Raw genomic sequence first — 25,378 nt, 5'->3', positions numbered from 1 at the left:
CTTCCCTGGTGTCAGGGTCTTCTTTAAGAATGAAGGATAAGGGGCTGCTAGGTGGCGCAGTGGATAGAGCACTGGCCCTGGAGTCAGGAGTACCTGAGTTCAAATCCGGCCTCGGACACTTAATAATTACCTAGCTGTGTGGCCTTGGGCAAGCCACTTAAACCCCGTTTGCCTTGCAAAAACCTAAAACAAACAAACAAAAAGAATGAAGGACAAAAAAATATATTATAAAGTAAAGGTTTGAAGCTGTCTGAACTGAAAGAAAAAACAAACTAAAAGGTAGTTTTTCTTTTTTTTTCATTTTTGCAAGGCAATGGGGTTAAGTGGCTTGCCCAAGGCCACACAACTAGGTAATTATTATTGTCTAAGGCCACATTTGAACTCAGATACTCCTGACTCCAGGGCCGGTGCTCTATCCACTGTGCCACCTAGCCGCCCCAAAAGGTAGGTTTTTTTTTTTTTTTAACACACTCTTCTGAAACAAATCCAGAAAACAGATGAGTGAATAATTTTTCTCTATCTCTATGCAGGCTACTTAGGAGATTACCTGAGAATTTGAGTAGTTGCTTTCCCCTTTTTAAACCCCCAGTGGTTCTCTCTCATAATCCCCTAGTTAGGGAGAGATTTCTTATTATATTTTCCAAGAACTTGTTTCTTTCTTCTGGTCTTGATAACTGGTTTTATTAGCCATGTTGCCTGTTGGTTAGCTTTGATTTTTAACTCAGTCAGTATCTATTTTGTGCTATACATGTACTATCCACCTATCTCTACCATGCCTCTTGTCTTACCTAATTTCCAGAATAAAAAATGTCTTCTGAGCTTGACTACTTTTAGGGAAGAAAGTGTTTTTAAAATGATTTGTAGCAAAAAAACTTCAAAGCTATTTCCTCTGAATGGCTATAATAGTACTGATAAATTAGCTAAGACAACGAATGGAAAGTGATCTAGCAAAATTCACCTGTTGGGGAATGGGGGGGGAAGCACTTCAACAAAGTTCTGTAACCACAACACCACCACTACAACATCATTAACAACAACACTGAGTTTACATGAGTGCTGGGATTGTATCAAAGTCAAAATTATGATGGACCCTACAAAGGTTGCCCACCTACTATATAACAAAGAGCTTTAATTTTTTCTCTTTTAGGTCTATATGATTCACCTTTAAGTTAGAAGGAATAAAATAACTATAGTCAGTTTTAAAAGAAAATGGGAATTTTCCTAATTTAACCAAAGATTGTTTCCCCTGACCTGGTCAATCAAAGGAAAGGGAGATATCATGCAAATTATAATGAGGGAAAATTCTGAATTTATTTGCTTTTTATCACAGATTATGTTGAAAGTCAAGAAATACAAATATTTGTAAACAACCTTATTATTTTAAACTCTTTCACCGTGATTATGAGATGCAAGAGTTCCTTCAAACCCTATGCTGACTTAATTTATTATTTTTTTCCTTTGGTTTTTGCAAGGCAATGTTTGCCCAATGTCACACAGCTAGGTAATTATAAAGTGTCTGAGGCCAGATTTACACTCAGATACTCCTGACTCCAGGGCCAGTGCTTTATTCATTGTGCTACCTAGCTGCCCCTTAATTTATTATTTTTTTTTAGGTTTTTGCAAGGCAAATGGGGTTAAGTGGCTTGCCCAAGGCCACACAGCTAGGTAATTATTAAGTGTCTAAGACCAGATTTGAACCCAGGTACTCCTGACTCCAAGGCAGGTGCTTTATCCACTACGCCACCTAGCCTCCCCTTAATTTATTATTAAAAGCAATTAAATTCTCTCTCCTAGAGACTAAGGCTATCAAAAAACAACAAGAAAAAAAAATAAGAAAAAAGAAAAGATCCCATATACACTGAAACTGCTTATAGCTACACTTTTTTTCTTACACTCTGGAGAGGGGCTAAACAACCTGAAATTTCAAAATTAATGCTACTTTTTTATTGGGGAAAGTCTCAGCTACTCATAGAAGCTACTCTGAAGAAAGAGACTTGACTGAGCTTAACTGTTTGGCAAATAAAGAATTCTGTATAGATGTAATAATATTTTATATAAAAACATAGAAATAAACAGGTAAAGAAAACATTCATTCAAAACATAGAAAGTATGCTAAATAGAAGACAAACAAAAACAATCAGGAAAAGAAAACCTAGAACAAATAAGAAAAGGAAACACAAGAAATATGATTTAGCAGCAAAAAGTTCAAGCTTAAGAAATCAACAAAAAAAAGAAAAAAGAAAAAAAGAAATTAATAACAAAGTGCTAAAGGGAAATAGTATAGATGCCACAGGAAATAAAGAGACTTAAACTGAATTTTGCCTAAATTTTAAGACATTTGTAAGCTAATGGAAATTCAGAAAACTGAATTTAGAAAAAAGAAGAGACAAATAAAAGTTTCTATCTCTCATAAACTTTGGAGGATAGGAGAGATGGTCTTTGAAAAGCAATTTCTTTCTCTACAAGTTAGAGGGATAGGAAGGATTTGAAAAGGATTTTCACTTTAACCTTGAAGATGGCAATAACTCATGTCCAAAGCTCATGATACGAGAAAGTTTATCAAAGTGAAAAAGATAGCTCAACTTTCAAATTAATATAAAAATAAATTTATTCAAGCAACTAAACAGAGCTCCTATAAAGTAATGCTTTACATATATTTGTAGGATATGTGGAAGCTCAACTGCAGAAAAGCAGAATTCTGCTAGAATTAATAAAATATTATTGGATAACACCTTCTTAGGTTTGGTGGTTCTCTATTTATAAACAGTTGCCAAAGGCATCAATTTTACAAGACAAATTGTAAAGGATATCTATACAAAACAAAGTTGATTCAACAATGTTTCTCTGCCCAAATCAGTAGCTGAAATAGAATATTAATAAAATAATATCTGGGCTGAAACAAAACTAAATGGCTAGGGGCGGCTAGGTGGTGCAGTGGATAAAGCAATGGCCTTGGAGTCAGGAGTACCTAGGTTCAAATCCAGTCTCAGATTTAATAATTACCTAGCGGTGTGGCCTTGGGCAAGCCACTTAACCCCATGTGCCTTGCAAAAACCTAAAAACCAAAACAAAACACTAACTGGTTAGATGGTTCAGGAAAACTGAATTTATTTCCCAATGAAATTTTTCTTTCACTGAATTTTAATGGACAGGTGATTTTTTTGATCTCTCTAAGGAGCTGATATCGTTGTTTTTAATTATATAAAGACATTAATGAAATGAGCCTTCTATAAACAGGTTCAAATTGCCCTGTCCAAAGAACTAGAAGAAGTCTGACTGCCTAAGCAGCTTGGCAATGGGGTTTAGGTAAAAGTCCAGGGACATTAGACTTCATAGGGCCCTGTTCCAGTGACCCATAGCAGACTTCCCTCACTATCCGGACCACAGTGATATATCAAGATCTTCCTAAATGAATATGCCTCACACTATTATACTGTCCCCTTCCTAAAGGGCCAAGAGTCTAACCATTGCCTCTGCCTGCGACATTTGAATTCTCTGGTAAAGGACACCAAAAGACAAGTCCAGAGGTGAATGGACATCAACTGGAGAGGAAGAATCAACTGTTACTCCAGGGCACAGAGGAAATACAGTTACCTCCTAATTGCAAATTACTTAGATAATACATTTGTCACTTTCATTCACCAAATTGTCAAAGGCCTAAGATTTGACTTACTGATGAGTCTATTAGTAAGACTTCTGCATAGTGATGGGGTATGAGAGGGCATGGGGAAGGGAAACCTATTATGTTCCATATTCCCCACCACAAACATTACACAGGTTAAACAGGAAGGAAAGGAGGTCTGAATCTTAATAGGACAGCATGGTTGTACTTGTATACTCCACTCTTTAGGCAAGTTGCCTGCAAAAACAGTTAGTAAAATGCATAAGAATCCCCATCAAGGTGAGGATCTGTCCTGCCAGGTGTGTAACTAGTTAAGTTTTGGAAGTTTGGAGGGCAGATTTTGGGAGGCATCACTACCTTACTTACCTGTGCTTATCCTAGTTCTCCTCCAAGCAATTGAGAGTGTGTGTGGTTCACCTCTCCACAAAAAAGAAAGGTCTGCTTCATCACGATCCTTGAATTCTATAAGGTTTTACTGTCCAAAGCTAAGAAAATTCACTGCCTCATAATCATAGATTGGAAAAAAAGGTTCTATCATACAGAATGATTTTCTTTGTGCCCCACAAGTACAGAAATCAAGGGGTACAGAAGCAGGCCTTGATGGTGTTTCTAGAGAGACTGACATCATTTCATATGTCTGTGGGCTGACTAAGTATTAACAAAATAAAAAAAAAAACTATGGAGAAATGTGTTTCTATGGGAAAGAATTTTGTCCCCAGGCAAGAACAATGGAAAGATAGTCAACTTGGCATTACTTTTTCTACAATGCTCCAATAATAATTCAATCAGTGTAACCCACAAATCATCTTTATCACCCTTCTAATGTCATACTAACCTCCATTCATATTTTAACTCTATACCACCCCTAATTTATTCTTTGTATTTTTAAGTCAGTTGTATGACATAAATTGGCCAACCATAGCATACTTTGGAGGAGAATCACACTTTAATCAATCTCCTTTGTTCTATCCCCCATTCATCTTTCAGTTCTGTATCACCCCTAATTTAGTCTTTGTCTTCTCAACTTGATTATACGACTATATGGCCAGCCATACCACACTTGTAAGAAAAACAAAGATGTGAGTCCTGCTTGCATGTCCACGGTCAGAGTCACCACATTATACATGATAAAATTGCCTTGCTTAAGCCAGAAAAATTCAGAGTACTATTCTTCAACATATATTTGATGATTATTAAGTTCACAAATACACTTTTTAAAAGAAAAGAGAAGAGAAGAGAATGAAACTGTTAGAAATGCAAAGAAGAGTTGTGAGAATGAAGTCTTGGTGGAAGTTAGAAGGGATAGGATCTAAAATCCTTTTCTAGACACCACATTTCTGAGGATGAAAAAATGTAAATCCATGAAAGAGCTCATATCTCACATTCTTAACCTTCTCTAAAAAGATGAAGTCCAGGTTTTCAGTAAAGGAGGAGAAAGGGTTTAAGGTGAAATGAAATGAAATGTCTGAGAGAAATCTGCAAAAAAAGAATAAAAGAATATGTCCAGCAGCATAAGATCATTCAATAAATATTTACCCAATTAAAGTTGGGGCTAAATTTTAAAAGTTCACTCATCCAATAGAAACATTAAAGATGAGTTGAATAGAGAAGAGCAGAATGGGATTAAGCTAGAGATATGTTTGGCAGAACAATGAGGAGATGATTAGTGCAAGCTAAGTCACTGAAGGAAAATTCACATGAGTAAGATCACAAATCTATTGAAATATGTATTTTCTCCTCAACTAATTTCTAAATTACTTGAGGAGACATACTATAGTAGCATGGTACAGACAAAAGGACACTGAATTTGGAGTCCAAGAACCTGTGTTCAAATCTTGTCTCAACCTCTTACTACTTATGTAGTAAAAGTCACTTGGAAGGAAAGACCTACTATATATAATGAAAGATATTCATAGCAGCAATTTTTTGTAGTGACAAAGAACTGAAAATTATGAGGGTTATTATAATCAATTAGCAAGAGACTAAACAAGATGTGGTATACGATTGTGATGGAATACTACTGAAGAAGGGGATGGTTTCAGAAAAACTTAAGAATTCTTATATGAATTGATATAAAGTGAAGTGAACAGAAACAGAATAACATAATATATAATAATAGCAATATTGTAGCAATGATCAACTCTGAAAGATTTAGATACTCTGATAATACAATGATCCAAACAGTTCCAGAGAATTCAAAAAGCTATTCACTTTCAGAGAGAGAACTGATGAACTCTGAGTGCATATTGAAGCATAATTTTTCACTTTATTTTTTTACTCTACCCCCCACCCACCCACACAATATAACTAATGTAGAAATATGCTTTGCAAGACTATACTTGTATAATTGATATTGCTTGCTTTCTCAATGGATGGGGAGAGGCTGGAGGGAAGAGATAATTTAGAACACAAAATTAAAAAAAAACGTACTTCACTTTTTTAACACTCTCTTATTTATAAAAATAAAGGGGTTGAATTCCATAACCTCTAAGGACACTTCCAGTGTTAAATATATGTTTATATATCAGGCATCTTTCTATCTTCCTATATAGCAAAAAGAACATACATAAGGGATAGAGAAGTAGCCTTAGAGGCAGGTTTCAAGTTTAGCCTCTGAAACTTACTAGCTTGATAATCAAAGGCAAATCACTCAACTCCTCATGATTCAAACAATTCTCTAAGACTCTTATGTGTCATAAGAGTGGCTAATTTTCAATGATGGAGGGAGTTTCCATACCCAGTCGTTCCCTACACTAACAAAATCATGGATTTAGATTGGGTAAGAAAAAGGCAAAAAGCTTTACATATATTAAGTGATCAAAAACATTTGTTTTTTTAAAGAACTTCTTATAACTATTAAAATCTATAAAACCAATTAAATTTACTTTTAAACTATTTACATTTAAACTAATCTAAATGTACTTTTCAAACATCCCCTTCTAGGTCTTCATCCTCACTGACTTTTCCGTGTGTGTGTGTGTGTACACACTATTGCTCTGATGAGGCATTTTTCATCATATATTATTTCATTAAAATCCTTCAAATTTTTTATATTCATAATATTTGTTAGTCTTAACATATCATATTACTAAAACATATCAATGTATCAAAATTTTATTTCACTACTCCTGATTACTTTCGGAATTTATTTACCATTTTAAGATGGTACGGTGTATGGAGCATCAGGCCTGGAGTCAAGAAGACCTAAATTCAAATTCAACCTCAGAAACTTTCTGTTTAATCCTTGTGTAATTTTCTTTGTAATCCTTGACAAACCAATTTAATCCCTGTTTGCCTCAGTTTCCTTATCTATAAATGGGAATAATAATAGCACCTACTTCACAGGGCTATAAGGATCAAATAATATAATAATTGCAAAGTGTTTAGCACAGTTTTTTGAATGTATTGAGTGCCATATAAATGTTGGCTATCATTACTATTGTTATTATTATTGTTAATCTAACTATTCTATGTACTGAAGTTTGTTGTGGAGGATTTTCTTTCTGGAGTCAATCTATTGATTCTTTTGATTAGCACTTTTGCTTTCTGTATTTAAAAGTTCTGGACAAAAAAATACAAAGATGAGGAAGAAGAGAAAGAAAACCAAGGAGGAGGAGAAATAGTGTTGTTGCCTGTAGTTTCCCTTGGGGGCTAGACCTTAAAGACTTAGGCTCCTTACACTCAATAAAATTCAGTTTTACCAGCTTTATTCTACACACCAAGTGATTTCTGGGGTATAGAACTGGACCCAGATAGATACTCAACCCTCTACTTCAGAAAGGCCTAGTCACATACTCACTCTGGTATACTGCCCTAGATGCCTCTATTCCTTAGTTCTCTGAGTACTGTTGCAACATAGAATACTACCAATCCCACAGCATTCAGAAGTGGGGAAGGAAAGAGCTGAGTTTTGTTGCAAGCCTGGGCAGCAATTTATGTGGTCCTGTGTAGTAAGCAGTGAGTGGAAAGGAGAGAGGAGCTGAATGAGCATGTTAGGGGTTAGAGATTGACTTCATCAAATTTTTACCTCCTGAGGGTTCCTTGTGTCCTAGACTATGGAGATAGTTGGGATTGTTTTATTTCTGGTGCATAATTCCTATTTTGGAGAAATCTGCAAGTTCATGAAGACAGGAGAAAATATTTAGTCCTCCATGACCAAATGTGATCCAGAAGTCTGAAATAACAGCTCAGGCATGAAATGACAAGGGCTTGGAACTATTCTGGTACTTGAACAAATTCTGGTATTTGAATATAATGTAGTATTATTGTGCCACTAAAAACAACAAATGTGGGAATTCAGAGAAACTAAAGAAAGACCTTTAAGAACTGATACAGAATTAAAGAAGCAGAACCACAAATAAATTAAATGATGACTATAATAAAGTATACTGAAAAGAGCAATGAAATGAAAATCGGTACTATATAACCATATTGACCAATACTGGATACTAGAAGAGATGAGGAAATGCACTTCCTTCCTTTCATTAGTGAGCTGAGAGACTATGTGCTCAAAATTATTCATGGGCTGTTAGATCCAACTGCGGTACTGAGTAGTTTTGCTTAACTGTTTTTCTTCGTTATGAGAGAGGGCTCATTAGTTAAAGGTGGTATGTGTTGATTGGAGAAAGAGAGCAGCACAAAAATGACTATGATAAAAAAACAAAAATCATTTTAATAAAGCAAAAAATAAAGGACAGGAGAGCTAGGTGGCACAGTGAATAGAGCACCAGCCCTGAGGAGAACCTCAGACACTTAATAATTACAGAGCTGAGTGACCTTGGACAAGTCACTTAATCCCATTGCTTTACAAAAAAAACTAAAAAAAGAAGGAAGAAATGAAGGATAGAAGGAGAGATAGTGTGAAAAAAGGACTGTAAACTTCAGTACTCAAATACACATGCAAGTGAGAAGAAAGGAACCTGAGAAGATTCAGACACTTCCTCACAATGACTGGAAGAATGGTGATTCTATTAAGAAAAAGGAACACTCAGGAAGAGGAGGCAGCTTTTTGATGGGAAGGAATGCACTCCCTCCCTCCAAACTTTTGGGAGGACCCAAAGGTCACCTTGTCACTCTCAACCCTTTCTTTCTACTCTAAATAACAGCTTCTAAAAACAGAAAATCTGCTTCTGTTTCCTCCTCCTTTCTCCCCATCTGTACATCCAAAGGTTCCACATTCAAAACAGCATTTTCCCCAAAACGATTAACCCAAGCAACTGGCTTTACAGAGCAAAAGCTACAAGCCTTCTTTGATGCTAAAATGCTTAACCATCTCGCTCCCTTTCTATCTTCATAGTATGACATAAAGTGACTAATTGCTCTTTGCTAGGTTCCTCAGAGGGACTTGGAAAAAAGAATAGATTCTCCTCATTTGTTAAGCTGAAGGAAGGAGACCTGAAAGGAAGCCTGAGTCAGAGCTAAGATAAGCAGTTGGAGTTTTTGTTTGCTTGTTTCCTAGTCCTTTGTCACTGCCCCTTTGTTCCCCAACTCTGATCTATATGAAATTACAAGAACATAAGGGGACATGGAAACACACACAAACAAACATACTTACACACAATATAGATATTGTGGCAAATCAGAAAGAACCCCGATTTTAAAGTCAGAAAACAAGTGTTTGAGTCCTATCCCCAATAGTTATTAGCTACATGATACTGAACAAGTCATTTAACTCCTTTGTGTTTGATGCTCCTCATTTGTAAAAAATAACAGAGAGACTCATGGATGGATAATCATCAGTCAATAAGCATTTATGAAATTCCTACTATGTGCTGGGATATGGGCTAAGCACTGGGGATACAAAGAAAAGCAAAAGATTGTCCCTGACCTTGTAGAGTTTACAATCTAAAAGTCAACATTTAGTAAGGGCTTAAATCATATGATGTACCATAACATAACAATAACAAAAATTCCTTTTAATCCAAGTATTCTAGAAATATAAATGATTGCTCTTATGTACATCAGAAAATAAAAGAAGGCATGAGAGAAAAAATGCAGGGGAAAGGTTGAAATAAGGTAGGAAAAAAAGGTAAAAATGAGGAAAGGGGTTCCCCAGAAAGGAACTGGCTTACAAAAGGAGACAGAAGCAGCCTCCCTGATCTATTCATTCACCTACACACCTGGTAAGTCATCCTAAGAAATATGCTTCTTGGTTATGCCAGTCCACACTTCCAAAAGATGTGGCACTGAGAGTTTGGGAGAACTTACAGATGTAAAAATCAAGATGCCATTGAGAAAATCTGGCTTTCTAGATGTAGAGAAGTTGCTGCAGGGATATCTAAGTAATGGCGATGTAACTCTCCAGGCAGGAAGATAACAAGTAACACAAATGCCTGTATCCTGCAGGCCCTTCTTATTTTCCATCCTTAGTTGTCCATGCATACTGGCATCTCACTGATAGAACAGTTCTGGTATAATATGAAACTCCTCATGTCTGTTTTTCCATTCACAATAAGGAAAGCAATTTTATTAGGTTATACATTATAAATTCTGTGCTGAGTCAGGAAGACCTGAGTTCAAATCCTGCCTCTGAGACTTAACCACTTTACCCTCAGATTCAGGATTGTCATCTATAAAATGAGGAGGCTGGACTCAATGACCTCTAAGGTTCTCTTCAATTCCAAATCTATTATCCTGTGAGTCAGGAGGTCTGAATTTGACTCCCAGGTCAGTACTTCCTAGTTGTTTAAATATTAGGCCAATCATTTAATTTCTCTAAGCCTAAAGTCCTTCACCTATTAAATGAATATAAATAATACTTTCACCATCTATTTCAGGTGGTCAGACTCAGCACCTTAAAGAAGAAGGGGGAAGGAGAGGTGTCCCAAAGGCAGATACAACTAGAGTAAAGAATTTATTTATAAAAGAGACCTCTACCAACCCCTAAGAGAAGGTTCAAGGGGACTGTTCTCAATTGGTTATTTTAAAGGTTGGGGGGAGGAGATTGTCTCACCTTTGTGAAGAATGCTGGCTATTTCTGTACTTCCCTAAGTACAACTCCTAAGAACAAATAAGGTCAGTTTGTAGGCTCGGCTAGAACTAAAAACCACACTGTGGTTTAGTTTAGACAAACAGGACCAGGTCCAGGCTGGCACATATCTCTGACATATCCTTTATCGATAGCCATGTAAATTATCAGTTGTGAACACTTAGGTCCCACCCCTATGTGACCCCGAACAAGGCAATTAATCTCTCTGTAGCACCAATCTCCAATGGCAAAGGACATTTCTTCACCCACAATTTCCCTATATCGCTGAGGTCACAGGTCCCATCCCTATCCCTAGCTCTCAACTCCCTGTAGCATGAGCTATTTCAGTCTTCCTTAAATACAAGAATGGACCAGTAAGTAATACACAGGATTCTTGTAAATGTGAATTTTTCTCATGAGCTAAAGAACTGCAGTGTAGGGGAAAAGTGGTTAGAGTTTGGGACTTAAGAGTCAGGAGAACCTGAACTCAAAACCCACTTGATATTTAGTAATTGTAAAATCCTAAACAAGTCACAACTTCTCACATGCCTCAATCAACTCCTAGACTTATGTATACACATAAGATATATATAACCAGATAATGGGAAAGCATTCTTATGTCTAAACCGCAGCTTCTTTCCAACACAGGCATGGAGGTGCCCTCTGGATGTTCTCTTGGAAGGTCCCATCCAGGTCTTCCATGCTGTGGAGAAGTATCTTTAACAGAGCACCTAGGAAAGAGCAAGTAAGCTCTCTTCTCTAGCATTCTTTCTCAGTTTCCTCTGCCTATAGTACTGGGACTCAGAAGATCTGGAGAAACTTGACAATGACATTCAAATTATATAATTAATTCTGAATAATCTGGTTTTCCTCCTCTACCAAAAACATATATATGTGTGTGTATATATATCTATATAAAATCATGTTAATTATAATCCCTATAATTAATGTTGAATAATTTGGTATTTCTACTATACCATATATGTGCATCTATAATCAGGTTAAGTATAATGCTTATAATTAATGCTAAATAATCTGGTATTTCTCCTCTACAAAAAACATATATATATGTGTGTGTGTGTGTGTGTGTGTGTGTGTATGTATATACATATATATGCACACATACCTATAATCACATGTCGACTATAATGTCTATAATAAATGCTGTAATTTGATGTTTCTCCTATATCACATATATGCATCTATAATCATATGTAAATATAATGCCTATAATTAATACTGAATAATTTGATGTTTCTCCTCTACCATACCAATTTGGAGACATATTCCTCCCTGGAACTGGGCACACAAACTTATCTCCTGGCCCCCCATCTCCCAGGGATCCCACACAATATCCCAGGTAATAGCAAGAGTGGTTGTAGGGGATAGAAGGTGCTCTACATATCCTAATTTCATCTTCAACAACTCCTTGAAACAGATTCTATTGTTATTCCTATTTTACAGATGAGGAAACTAAGACTTAGTCCCAATCTTTAAAGCCTAACAACTCAAACTGATGCCCTTGGCAATGAACTGAGTCTCCTAGATATCATATCTAAGATGCTACCCACAGAACATCAGAGTTGAATGGGACCTTAGAGGAGAGTATCCAGAGGGATCAACAAGGATGAGGAATCATGTCAGGCAAAGCCTAGAAAAGACTCAAGATCAGGAGTAATTACAGTTGTCTTCAAGTTAGGTAGAAGAGGGATGAGATTTGCTTGGTCTCAGAGGGAGGAATAATGAGCTATGAGTGAAAGTTACCAAAAGGCAGCTCTTGGTTCCCCTAACAATCAGAACTACTCAAAAATGAATATCTCTGAAAGTATCAAGTATACTACCACTCGATTAAAACAGTCCTTGGAGTTTGATATTGCATGGTTATTATCATCATCCTGATTCTACAGTTAGGGAACTAAAATTTTAGGAGTGAAGTGACTCAATGTCAATGGTCAAACAGCAAGTAGGTGACAGATATGGCATTCAAATCATTTCTCCTGATTCCAAATTTGGCATCCCTTCTACCCCACCATAGTGCTTCTAAGGAAAGAGGGTTAGTTTTGAGCTAAATTGTTTGTGCAGGTCCACCCTTTTCTATTTCTCCAGGGGAGAAAGTGAGTTTATGAAGATTTCTCTCCATGGAAAATCAGAGAAAAAGAAAAAGGACAGCACAACTAAATGGAGAATTAACTTCGAGTAATACCCTCTCTCTCACACACCCCAAATGCCCTTCAGAGGCAACCCTTCAAATCTTTCCATCTAACACTCACCACCAATGTTTCTTCTGATTTTTGCAAAGTTCTAAATAGCCAATCATACTATGTAAATAAGAAACTATGAAGTCTAAGCCTATTTACAGAGTGTAGTGTTATAATCAAAATTAACCTGTGACAAAATTAATCTGACACATTTTATAATGGGACAGTTGTTACTTATACTGCACAGTATTTGGGCATAAATGATTAAGTTGCAAAGTGGATAAAGTATTAGGCCTGGAGTCAGAAAAACCTGTGTTCTGAAATTTATTGACTGTGTAACACTGGGCAAATCACTCAAGCTCTATTTACTTTAGTTTCCTCATCTGTAAAATAGGGGTAATAATAATAGCACCTTCCTCTTAGGGTTGTAGTGAGGATCAGATGAAATAATATTTGTAAGGTATTTAGCATAGTATCTGATACAAAGCAAGTGCTATATAAATGTTAGCTATTCTTGTTGCTATTATCATTATAACTTTTTATTTAACTTGGGTATCAAACCAATTAGGTGGCACAATGGATACAGCACCAGCCTTGGAGTCAGGAGAGCCTGATTCCAAATCTAGTCTCAGATACTCGACACTTACTAACTGTGTGACCTTGGGCAAGTCACTTAATTTTGACTGTCTCATATTCAGGGTCATCTCTAGTCGACCTGATTCATATCTGGTCACTGGACCCAGATGGCTCTGGAGGAGAAAGTGAGATTGGTGACTTAGCATAGCACTCCTACTCAAATCCAATTCATGTGCTTGTCATGGCATTACCTCCTTAATGTCAGGGTCTTCTTCGAGAACAAAGGACAAATATCATCATCATAACTTTAGAGGAGAAGAGGAAGGAGAAAAGCTATCTCAGGATGGAGTGAGACTTAAAAGAAGACTGAATGACCATGACTAGCTATAGACATTATAGGAAGGATTCCTCTCCAGGTGTAGGCTGAATTATATGGCCTTCAAAGTTCTTTCTGGCACTGAGATGCTAAAGAAAGCGGGAAGGGACTCTGGGACCCTTCTAGAGATATCTTGATTAGTATTTGAATTCAACATGCTTTTATTATGCAGCTACTAAATAAAAATAAACGTGAAAGGAAGTTCAGTGATTATCCCAACATGTCATACAACATTCTTATATGACTTTTCTCATAGCAATAACAATCCATATCCTGATGGATATTTACTTTTATTGGTGAGGTGTTATTTAATGTATAACAAAAATAATAAGAATAACAAAAGCCCTCATAGGAGGGTAGCCAGAGAAGTCAACAAGGATAGGGAATCAAAACATCATGTGAGACAAAGTCTGGAGAAGAGAAGATTCCAGGACAGAGTGAGTTGTTTGTAAATTCCAATGAGGTGGTTTTGCCAATACAAAGGTAGGTGCTAGAGAAATAATGTGGTGTCTTTTTTAAGTTTTCCTCAATAATTACAAATGTCCATTTATGTTCTGATCTCCTACTTTGGGTTAGGATAGGAAGAGATCATTACTTTTAAAGTAAGATGCATAAAAACAAAAATTCACAACTAACAGAGCATTCAATTACCATGTGAATAGTGGCTCCAGAAATCTCCTGATAGATTTTCTCTGGGCCCCAGGTATGAAATGCCACATTCCACTTCCCCAACACTTACTAGGATTTGTTACTCAACTAGCTGGGACTTGCAACCTATGTCCACAGTTAAATAACTTTCACATCCAAATTTCACTAGTTACCTGAGGATAACTATACTTCAACTCTATGCTTAGTTTGAAGGATCCAGAGAAAAACAAGACTTTCCATGACTTCAAAGAGCTTACATTCTACTAAGAAATACAACATGTACATATATAAGGAAATACAAGATATACTCAAATGGATTTGTGCTTTCATCAAATCAAGAGTGCTCTCTAATCATGTACATCACAATTAAGCAAAAATCTATATCTACCCCTAAATTCACTACTGAGAAGTTTATCCAGTGGGCTAGAGGTCCTTCTTACTTTCTCCTGCCAGTGAGAGGGGATCAGTGGAGTCCTACTGCCTTCTTCTTCCTTGTTACTACACGATCAGTTCATATTCTCTTCCCATCATACATTAAAATTCCTTGGATTTACAATTATTTTTTGGATTTCCTCATTGATTACATGCTTCCCCTGCTCATACCTTACCATTGCCTTCTGGGTGATGCTCATTTGGTGTGTGTGTGTGTGTGTGTGTGTGTGTGAAAGGGGTTAAGTGACTTGCCGAAGGTCACACAACTAGCAAGTATCAAATGTCTGAGACTGGATCTGAATTCAGGTCCTCTGTCTCCAGGGCCAGTGTTCTATCTACTGTATCACCTAATTGTACTCTGTGATATTCATTTTTAACTCTTGAAGGCAATTAGTTGTATTTCACATCATGCTACTATACAGCAACACTTTTGATGTCAGTATTAAAAAGATTGACCTTTTGCTTTCATCAGAAGTCTAGGGTCATCAAAGGAACTTTGAAATTTCACCAAAGAAATCTATTCCACTATCCTCCTTTTATTCCACTATGGGTCTGTAATATTTTCCCAACATATAAACTGATGGACAAACTTTATTGGGTCTCCTTTTAAATGCATATTGAAATCTGGGCAAAAGATGTGCATTTTCATCCATTTGATCTTTTCTATTTGGATGGACAGGTTAAATCCTTTGAGAAATTAAAGATCTCTTCCAGGAGGCTCTGCAACTTTCTAAGGATTGGCATAATCAGCAGAAGACTATCCTAAAATTAGAACTTAACACCCAGTGAACCTCTCTTCAAACTTGTAAATATATAAGATATATATACAAAATAAAAGAAATTTCTGGAAGCACAACTTTGCCACCATCACCAATGGGAAGTCAGGAAAGCCCTTTCATAGGAAGTGGTGCTTGAGCTAAGAAGGAAAGAAAGTTGGGGATTCCAAGAGATTAGGAAAATGAGCATTCCAGGGTGGGGCAAAGGCCCAGAGGCAAAAAATGGATCAAAGACAGGTCCCTTGACTCCAAATCCACTATATTTTCCACTAGAGCACTTAGATTTTTGACTAAAGGTATGATCTATGGGAAAGTCATCTTCACACCCTTCTTTTCCACTCAAACAAAACTCCCCCACCCCTATACTTTCTTTTTTTTTAGGTTTTTTTTCTTTTTTTGCAAGGCAAACAGAGTTAAGTGGCTTGCCCAAGGCCACACAACTAGGTAATTATTAAGTGTCTGAGACTGGATTTGAACCCAGGTACTCCTGACTCCAAGGACAGTGCTTTATCCACTACGCCACCTAGCCACCCCACCCCTATACTTTCTAAAATTTTATCAATTAGAGATTAATTTGGATTGGTTTCTTCAAGTAGCTTTCCTTCCCCAGAGCTTCATATGGCATTTTGTGTGTACCTCTCTACTTAAAAAATACTTTATTACTTTGATAAGTAGATATCCCTCCTAGACTGTGACCTCTATAAGAGCTGGTAATATTCAGTCTTTCTATGGTCTTCAAAGCATAGCACAAAACTACCCAAAGAATTCTGGAAAATAACTACTGAATTCATTCAACAAAAATTTATTAGTCCTACTTGGTGAAAAGCAAGTAAACATTTATGAGAGTGAGGGGGGTAGGGGAACTCTGTTGTTCACACTTTAGCACTTTCCTCTTAACACCCAGATGAGATGTAAGCACTGAGGAATTTGGGAAGGGAGAAAAAGAAATATTCTAGAGTAGAGGGGTTCAGAGCTATCTAGAGCATTACAGAAGCAGGTTTAGGGGGCAGCCAGTAGGCATATCAGAAAAGCTAAGAGGGTATAGCACAATCACTGCTTTGTCCAATGAGGGAAGGGGAAAGGGGGTGCCAGGAGATGGGAGAGCAGTGGTGGCAGAGAAGACATACTTTGAGTGACAATGAAAATTGCTCAGAGCCAGTGAAGTAGGAGGTGGGAGGAACTAGTCTGTTAAATGAGTTAGCTTTTCCAACAGAAATTCATGAAATATTTCTCTACATGGAGCCCACGATAATGTGGGAAAAAAATTTACAGAAAGTATTTTTTTGAATGCAGGTGAAGCTTAATTAATTCCCAAGTATTTATTAGGTACCCACTATAAGCCAGGCACTGGACTTACATTTAAGGAAGAAGAGATGTGATTGCCCCTTCATACCTTCAGTCAATATTCACACACACACACACACACACACACACACACACACAGTAGAGGCACTGAGAGCTGCCAAAAAGAGGAAATTTATTTCTCCTATTTCTCCTCTCTTCCCTTATTCCAACCAACAACAGTGTTTAGAAGGAAGGCAACTAGGTGGCTTAGTGGATAGAATGCTGGTACTGGAGTCAGGAAGTATTGGGTTCTAATGTGACTTCTGATACCTACTAGCTGTGTGACACTGGCCAAGACACTTAAACCTCTATGCTAAGCACTTTACAAATATCTCCCACTAGTGATGATGATAAAGTTTTCTGTCCCTTGTTGTTTGTGCTCTCAGAAATTCCTTTGAATTTTTTTTGTATATATCAAATTTATACAAGTTTGAAGTGGGTTTCGCTGTGAATCTTAGGTTCCTATTTGCTTAAACATGGGAGAAGGAAATGACAAATCACCCCACTGTTTGTCAAGAAAACCCCACGGTATGGTTCTTGGGATCTCAAAGAGTTGGATGGGATTGTACAACAACAACTGTAGGTGAGGTAAGTAAGACTGAATCAATCAGGGAGCAAATACACACCCCAGGCTGGCTTTAAGGCATCTTCAAGAAGAGGGAGCTCTGGCAACTGAGAATCTGAGATGCCAAGAGTAGACTCAGACTAAGCTGACTGTTAAATTTTCAAAGGGAGCATTTACACTGATTGTCTAGACTTAAGAAAATAATGGAGAAAATGTAGGTTAAACTTCAAAGTGTGCTATGCATACATTTCTATTCCAGAGAGGCAGTTGTTAAACATTTACTGGGAGCCCACCAGGAAGTAACACTGCATCCAAGGAGGGCTGCATTGAGGACACACCAAAGCAAAAATAGTCTTTTGGGCCCTGCAATATGAGCTGCCACTCATGGATCTTATCCATGTACCTCATTCCCATTATACTCAAAGTCTGAGTGCACTCTTTCCATAGATTCTGTTGTGCATTTGTGTGAGACTATGCTCCAGGTTTATTGGGGGGAATGTTTTTGTCCCTACTGCTTTTACTACACAGATTTATCTTGATAAATCCAAAGAGCTCAATCAAAATCAAAGAGATCTTTGATAAATCAAAGAGCATCTACTAATTGCTAATGAGAAACACAGGGATGGGCATTCTTATATGCAGACCCACAAGGTCCTTCCTTGAACCTGAGTTAGCAGCTGCCCTCTGAGGACTCAAACTTCAAGATCAGCAACCAAGTTGAAGAATTAGCTCTGAGGGATGGTTATATTTAGCATTGCTCTGTCTCTACTCCCTGCAGTACATGACATGTTATCCACTTTTAGAACCCTCTGGAGTATTACAAAGGAATTCCAGACCTTTCTATGAGAAATATAGGGGTGTTTGGGTTCCACAAGAATGTGAAGGGAGAATTGTTAGTTTACATTACAAAGACTGGGGTCCGCCTGTATTGTTGCCTATGGTTAGGTACTGAGTAAGTTATTATATATGTTATAAAGAGTTATTAGCCTCAATCTTCTCAAAACCTGAGATTAGGTCAGGTCTGCCCCACCAAGTTCTGAGTTAAATAGGGTCTGTGTCCTCCTTTGTACATGCTCAAGGAGGTAGCTGTTCTTGTTCATTAGTATAATAAGCAGGGTGGGGAAAATTATATCAATTAGATTGTGACCCCAGCCAATGATTGGCACTAAGGGACAGGAACAAAGCCTTTGAAAGTGCATATAACACCTAGTAGTTCTGCATTCCTGGTCCCCTCTCCCCTTGAGAGAGGTGTCCCATTTATGAAGATGTCTTAATAAAAAAATTTAGTCACTCTGGACTAAGTATTCATGAACCATTTATAACATTTCCATCTATTCTAAAGCTGAATTTGCTTTAATGTGATGTCTTTCCCATTACGCAGGGAGCTAGGTGGCATAGTGAATAGAGTTCTGGGCCTAGAGTCAAGAGGACTCATCTTCCCAAAGTCAAATTTGGCTCAGATACTTATTAACTGTGTGACCCTGGGGATGTCACTTTACCCTGTTTGCCTCAGTTCTTCATCTATAAAAATGAGCTGAAGATGGAAATGGCAAACTGCTCTAGTATTTTTGCCAAAAAAAAAACACCAAATGGAGACACAAAAAGTCAACTGAACAACAAAAGTGTGAAGATCCTTGAGCAGAACTGTCTCAATTTTTCTCTCTGTATTCTCTGGGCTTGACATATTCATCCAAAGAGTGAATCATATCTTTTATACAATCTTCTCCCCTTTTTCTTCATTTCTCCCTTCTTATTCTATTATCATTCATTCTTAAGTTATGATTCAGGTCTGCCTGTTGTATTCACAAACATGGCTCTGTTCTTCCAGAGGTGTGCCAGAGCCAGCCTGGCCTCCCTTCAGTCATGAAAATGACAGTGTAAGCATTTAACAACAATAAGCATTTATTAGCACTGCCTATGTTACCATCATTATGTTAAGCACTTTACTCAGGATAACTCTGGGAAATAGGTGTCATTTTACATTTACATTTTACAACTAAGGAAATTGAGGCAGTCAGCTTAAGTGACCTTACAAAATTATACAGTATCTGAGGCTGGATTTGAACTTGTCTTTTTGACTCCAGATGCAACATAAACTGGGGTGTGAAACTCTAGTAATTATTTATACTTCAGAAATCAGCAAACTACAAATTAGGGCTTCATTTATTGTTTTGTTGATTGTTTAAACTTAGAAAGACAAGAAGAAAAAAAATGAATTTTGCAAATTCATTAAAAGTGTGTTGAGTCACTATAGGAGAACCACTCATGAAATATTCATCAGGACCCCTCTGGCCCTTTGCCCCAAGGACAAAAGAATTTCCCATCTGGTTTGATCATTTGTATCCCTCCCCTTTACAACTCTCAGTTTCTGGGATCTTCCCGTATGGAGCAATCAATCAATGAACAAGCACCAACTATGTGCTGAATTTTGAGTAACAAAGACAGAAAAAAATATATATAAGAAACAATTCCTGTCCTTGAAGCGATTACACATGTTGAAACAACTTACAGGTAAACATATAGGTAAACATATATAATACAAAAAATTAGTAGTTTGTTGAAGTAAAAGTACAAAATAAGTTGTATCAAATTTAAGTAAAAATACAAAATAAATATAGTTTAACTACCAGGTACTTAGGAGTTTGGAAAGGGTGGGGGAAATCAGGAAAGAATTCCTGTAGAAGGCAATGCTTCAGGTGAGTCAACAAGAGCACCCCACTTTGGTCCTTGCAGGGTGGAGGACCAAAGAAAGGAAAGGAGGAAGTTTGGGGATCACAATCATGATGCAGCATATCACCAGGGCTAACAAAAGGCAAGCTGCCAACTTCAGAACAATCAATTTTTTCACCCAGGCAAGGAATCCCCTTCCCCCAATTCAGCTACCTCTGCCATCAGGTATGAAAATTGTCATCTAGCTGGTCAATGAGATCCCAAGTGTCTTTTCTGGATTTATCACCACTCCCTCCAGGGCAAACAGAAACCTACTTCTTTTCTCTTTAAAGTTAGGGCCCTGTGATCTGCTGGGACATGTTTTAGTTACCAGTAGTCCCTCAGTGCCTCTGTAAGCAAAGATATTTAAGAGGAATGTAGGGAAGTTAGGTCTCTTAGGTGGGTACAGGTATTAAACTTGCCCCATGCCCAATCTTCTTAGCCAAACCAAACTCAAGAGTATTAAAAAAAAACAAAACTAAGCTGAAGTCACTCACAGTCTCCTGACTTCCCATGTGGACAAACGGTGCCAGAGAGGAAGACTGTAAAGGAAGGGCCTCTTATGTAACCAAAAGCAGAGCAGTTCTGCAAAGAGCAGTCTATTTTTATAGGAATAATCAAGTAAATCATGAAACAAAGAAGCCTGAGTGCACACAATCCCAGAACTGAGTAACAGAGCTGTGTGTGTGCTTAGTCACCCAAGCCCAACAGTGGACAGAATACTGTTTCCAAGCCTTGACAAAGACAGGGAAGGAAAGGAGAGGTATCCTAAAAGCAGAGACTGAGAGGTAATCTAGTTGAACTCTTTCCTTTTACAGATGGAGAAAATGAGATCCAGAGAGGCTAAATAATTGAGTATTCACAGACACATAGATATGAAGGAGCAAATACAGAATTTGAACCCAGATTCCTTATTTGCTGACAACTCATCTTCTTGTATCAGAATATAGACTGCTTCTTGCTGGCCTGCTCTCTAGTCTGGTCCAAAGGGGCAACCTAGAAAGGTACCTATCAGACACTTAATAAATGCTTATCAAACTGAATCAATACAAATAAACTTGAGTTGGGTTCTAAAGAATAGGCAGGAATTTAACAAAGAAAAAAGTCTAAGGGAATTCAGAGTAAAAAAGGGAGTCTGGATATCCAGGGATTGAGAATAGCAAGAGCAAAGGCAGGGAACAAGAAGGGAGTTTTGGAGAAGGGTAAACAATTAGTCTAATTTGGCTGAAGGAGAGAGGCATGGAGAGGACTAATATAAGAGAAAGTTGGAAAGCACCACAGTATGTCAGTCAAGGGACTTGGAATGCTACCAGTTAGGCCATAGGGAGTCACTGAAGAGTTTTAAGCACAGTAATAATTTGACAGAAATGAGAAAAATGATCCTGGTAGAAACATGAAAGATTGGAAAGGGACAGTGGAGATAGGAAGACCTGTTAGAACGTTTATATCTGGATGGATACCAAGGAAGCCCTATGATAAAATGTTGGTGGTGGGAAGAGAGCTGTTGTGAAGGTAGGATGACTAATTTATTGAATATGACAAAGAAGAAAGGGCAGACCAAGGTTTTGCTATGAGTGAACAAGTGGAATGGCTATATACATTTGAAACAGTGAAGTCAGAAAGGGGGGGGGGCACATTTAGAAAAGATTAACTGTAAAACTATAACTTACCTATCTGCACTCCACTGGTGCTCCCAAATTCCTCACATTTTATCAAAATAGATCTTTGTACTCTAAATTACTGAGCACATGATGTATTGTTAGTGACTCACCTCAAAGGGCACAAGATATAGCAGTGTGGTAACAGTCATTATTCTTAAGGACAATTTATAAAGAGGAAAACTTCCCTGACCCTACTAGAAATTCTCCTGTATGCTGGTACCCAAAGTGACCAGATGAGAAAGCAGGGAACCTCTTGTCTGAGGATGTCTTGAGCAGTTAGTTCTGTTACAGCAGCAGCTCACATACATAAGATAAGACCTACAAGACAATCTAAAAAGACAGACACCTTCCTCCAGACCAGTAATTCCTTACAGAAGAATGCCTTAACCTTCCCTTATGCTCCTTTCTCTCCCCAAATTTCACTAACAAAGATTCCCACATTAAAATTTACACATCTTTGCTGGCTCCAGGTCCATTTACCTACAAATATTCTGTATTAACATGAAAGTGGAAACTTTTTTTCCCCACTGATACAGGTCATAGATACATAGAATCAACCCACTTAATTACAGGGCAGAAGTGGTCTTTTGAAGCTAATGGGGAAGCAATAAAGGTAAGGGTAAATACTGCAATCAACCCAATTATATGGAAATCATTTTGATACTTAAAGTCAGGGCAACTCTGCACTCACTGAAGCCAGTTTCCCAAGCACCTGCAACAAGCCCCTAGGTTGTTTTGCCTTTCAGGCCCATCCAACCTCTGATCAAACACCCCAGCTGTGCAAGCACAGGCTCTATTCCTTAAATAGGAACACCCAGACAGAAAGAGGCACACAAAAGGGCCTGAGCAGAGGCCCTCGTGAGTAACAAAGAAGGAGTCCTTTAAGTTAACAGAATGGGGGAAGAAATGAAGTAACCAGCTGACATCTGGCTCTGATTCTATGACTCTGAATAACTGAAGACAGTACAAGTTTCCTTCATCTCCCAAGGCCAGGTCCAAAATGAAAGTTTTGCAGTAAGACTGGGATCACAGATCACAAGGCGGGGAAAAGGGGAGGGGGACAAGAACTGGACTGGTGCATCCAAGTTTCCAACCAAGGTGACATCCTCTACTCCTGACTCTCTCATCCTTCCCTCTCCATATCCCAGTCCTTTGCATTTCACCTTTATATCATCTCTCATATCCACCCCTTTCTTTCCTGTGCCACACAAGCTATTGTAGGACCTCATCGTCTCACATCTGGACCACTGCAATAGCCTGCTGGATCTGCCTGCCACTAGTCTCACTCCAGTTTAGACCATTCTCCCCTCAATTAGCAAATATATCTTTCTAAAGCACAGGTCAAATTATATCACCTATGTCATTCAAATCACATTCAATAAACTCCTGTGTCTTCAAATTATCTCCAGGATCCAATATGAAAATCTCTCTTTGACTTTCAAAGCCCTTTGGAACCTGGTTCCCCTCCCCACCCAACACACACTTTCCTAGTTTTTTTCTTAGCTTAAACTCCCTTCTATATACCCAGCGATACAGGTTTTGAACAAAACATTCCAACTCCTGATCCATACATTTTCACTAGCTGGTTCCCATACTTGAAATCTTCCCCCTGGCTCCCTTCAAGATTCGACTAAACTCATACCTTCAATAAGGTTATTTGTTGGTCACTGACAGCTACTACCTTTCCTATGCGATATTCTCCAGATTATCACACACACACACATATCTTGTTTGAACATAGTTGCATATATGTTGCCTCTCTGATTAGATTGTGAACTCCTCAAGGACAGGGTGTTTTTGCCTTTCTTTGGACCCTTAGCACAGTGGCCAGCACACAGTAGGCATGCTTATGGACTTGCTTGTGGCTTTAAAAATTCATTGATTAATTTGTTTTCAAGTGTCCATTCAACTGAAGTTATTGAACATCGGTCAAAGTACTTGGATGAGAAAGGAGTACTGCTTAAATTCTTTGGAGCTCTGGAGAAAGTTAAGCTTGCAAAGAAAATCAAGGGCAAAGACCTGGTTAAATCAAGAAGAGATAAGTAAAGCCTTGCCTATTGTCCCAGAGATGGCACAAAAAGAGGGCAAAAGTTTAAGTAGCCTACCTAACCTCTGGGCCTGAAGCTTCCTCAGCAGCATATACAGAGGGGAGTAATGCCAAAGATATCTCCTTACATATCATCTAGTTCAATTACCCCCCCCATTTTATTTTTTTTTACTTTAAATCTTTAGTGTTTTACGTCACCTTGATTTTTAAATCTATCCAGTGGGTCATCCCCTACTCCCACCCCTAAAAATAAACAAAAACAAGAATTGAAAAGAAAAAAAAGCTTAAGCAAGAATAATCAATCAACACACCAAACAATACTGCTAGTACATACAATATTTCTAATCCAAAGTCCCTCCTTTAATAGGTGAAGAAATTAAACCCTAGGCAAATAGCCCTAAGAACTCATTTTATGGTAGCAGAGGTGATATATAAACTGTGGTCCTCTGACTTCAAATCTAGCCCTCTTTCTATTGCATTCTTGACCTTTTTCACCATGCCAGGTTCTGCTTAACATGAATTTTACTTCTCTTCTGTACCTGGGCCCAGAGAGTTCTGTTGAATGAGGTAATGATATGAACCTCAATCATCTTCACATCTGGACTTAAAATAGGCAAAACTATCTGATTTAATAGAGAGATCCTATCTATCATAGAACATTTCATATTTATCCCATTTTATTGTCATCTTTTGATCTTAGTGGAAAAATACGCAGAAATCTAGGAGAGGGATATATGGGAAAGCAGCTTTGGGAACTTATTCACTTTCCAGGGAAGACAGAGAATGATGGATTCTGATAGTGCCAGGAAGGGTCACTGGCCATAATTTGTCCTAACTTACAAGTCTTCTTATACTTTAAATATATTTTCTGAGAAATCTGTAATCTGCTTATTTGCTAGTTCTCAAACAGAACACTCCATCTCTCATCTCTTAAGCCTTTGCATCGGCTGTGCCACATGACTGGATTTTTCTCCCTCCTCACCTCAGGATTCCTTCTAGTCTTACTGCACAAATCCCATTTTCTGCAGGAGACCTTTTCTCACTCATCTCCTCAGCTGTTAATGACTGAGCTTCTCCATTGGGATCTAAGTTTTTTGAGGGAGGAACTGTTTTCACATTTCTTTGAATCCCCATCTTAGCCAAAGGGCTTTCATATACTGAAGACTTAATAAATACTTTTGTATTTTATCTGCAGGAACAAGAGATCAAGGATTACATGAGAAGTTAAAATAGAAAAGAAAGAAAAAAAGGGTTTAGGAGTACTAGACTTCAAACTATATGACAAAGCAGGTATCCGCAAAATTATCTGGTACTGACTAAAGTCTATTGGTGAAACAGATTACAGACAATATGGAAGTAAACAAACATAGTAGAATAAATTATGCAATAAACACAAAGACCCCAACAATTGGGATAAAGACTTGCTGGGATAAAAACTACTGGAAAACTTGCAAAAA

The 25,378-nt window shown here is 37.7% G+C and overlaps 1 protein-coding gene across 6 annotated transcripts in view; it reads right to left on the bottom strand.

Annotated features, from left to right (window-relative positions):
- The window catches only part of AATK (apoptosis associated tyrosine kinase), a 209,951-nt gene that overhangs the window by 109,629 nt on the left and 74,944 nt on the right, over positions 1-25,378 (bottom strand). The window contains exon 1 of one of the 6 annotated variants that reach the window (XM_074224945.1): positions 10,575-25,378. This exon is cut by the window's right edge and continues 20,412 nt beyond it. The exons of the other annotated variants lie outside the window; for them this stretch is intronic. The gene's annotated coding sequence lies outside the window, so the exon portion shown is untranslated. The remainder of the gene's footprint in view (positions 1-10,574) is intronic. 6 annotated transcript variants of the gene reach the window in all.

This window comes from Macrotis lagotis, chromosome 2, assembly GCF_037893015.1.
Source record: "Macrotis lagotis isolate mMagLag1 chromosome 2, bilby.v1.9.chrom.fasta, whole genome shotgun sequence".
Classification (NCBI taxonomy): domain Eukaryota; kingdom Metazoa; phylum Chordata; class Mammalia; order Peramelemorphia; family Peramelidae; genus Macrotis; species Macrotis lagotis.
This window is presented reverse-complemented; position numbering and strand designations above follow the sequence as displayed.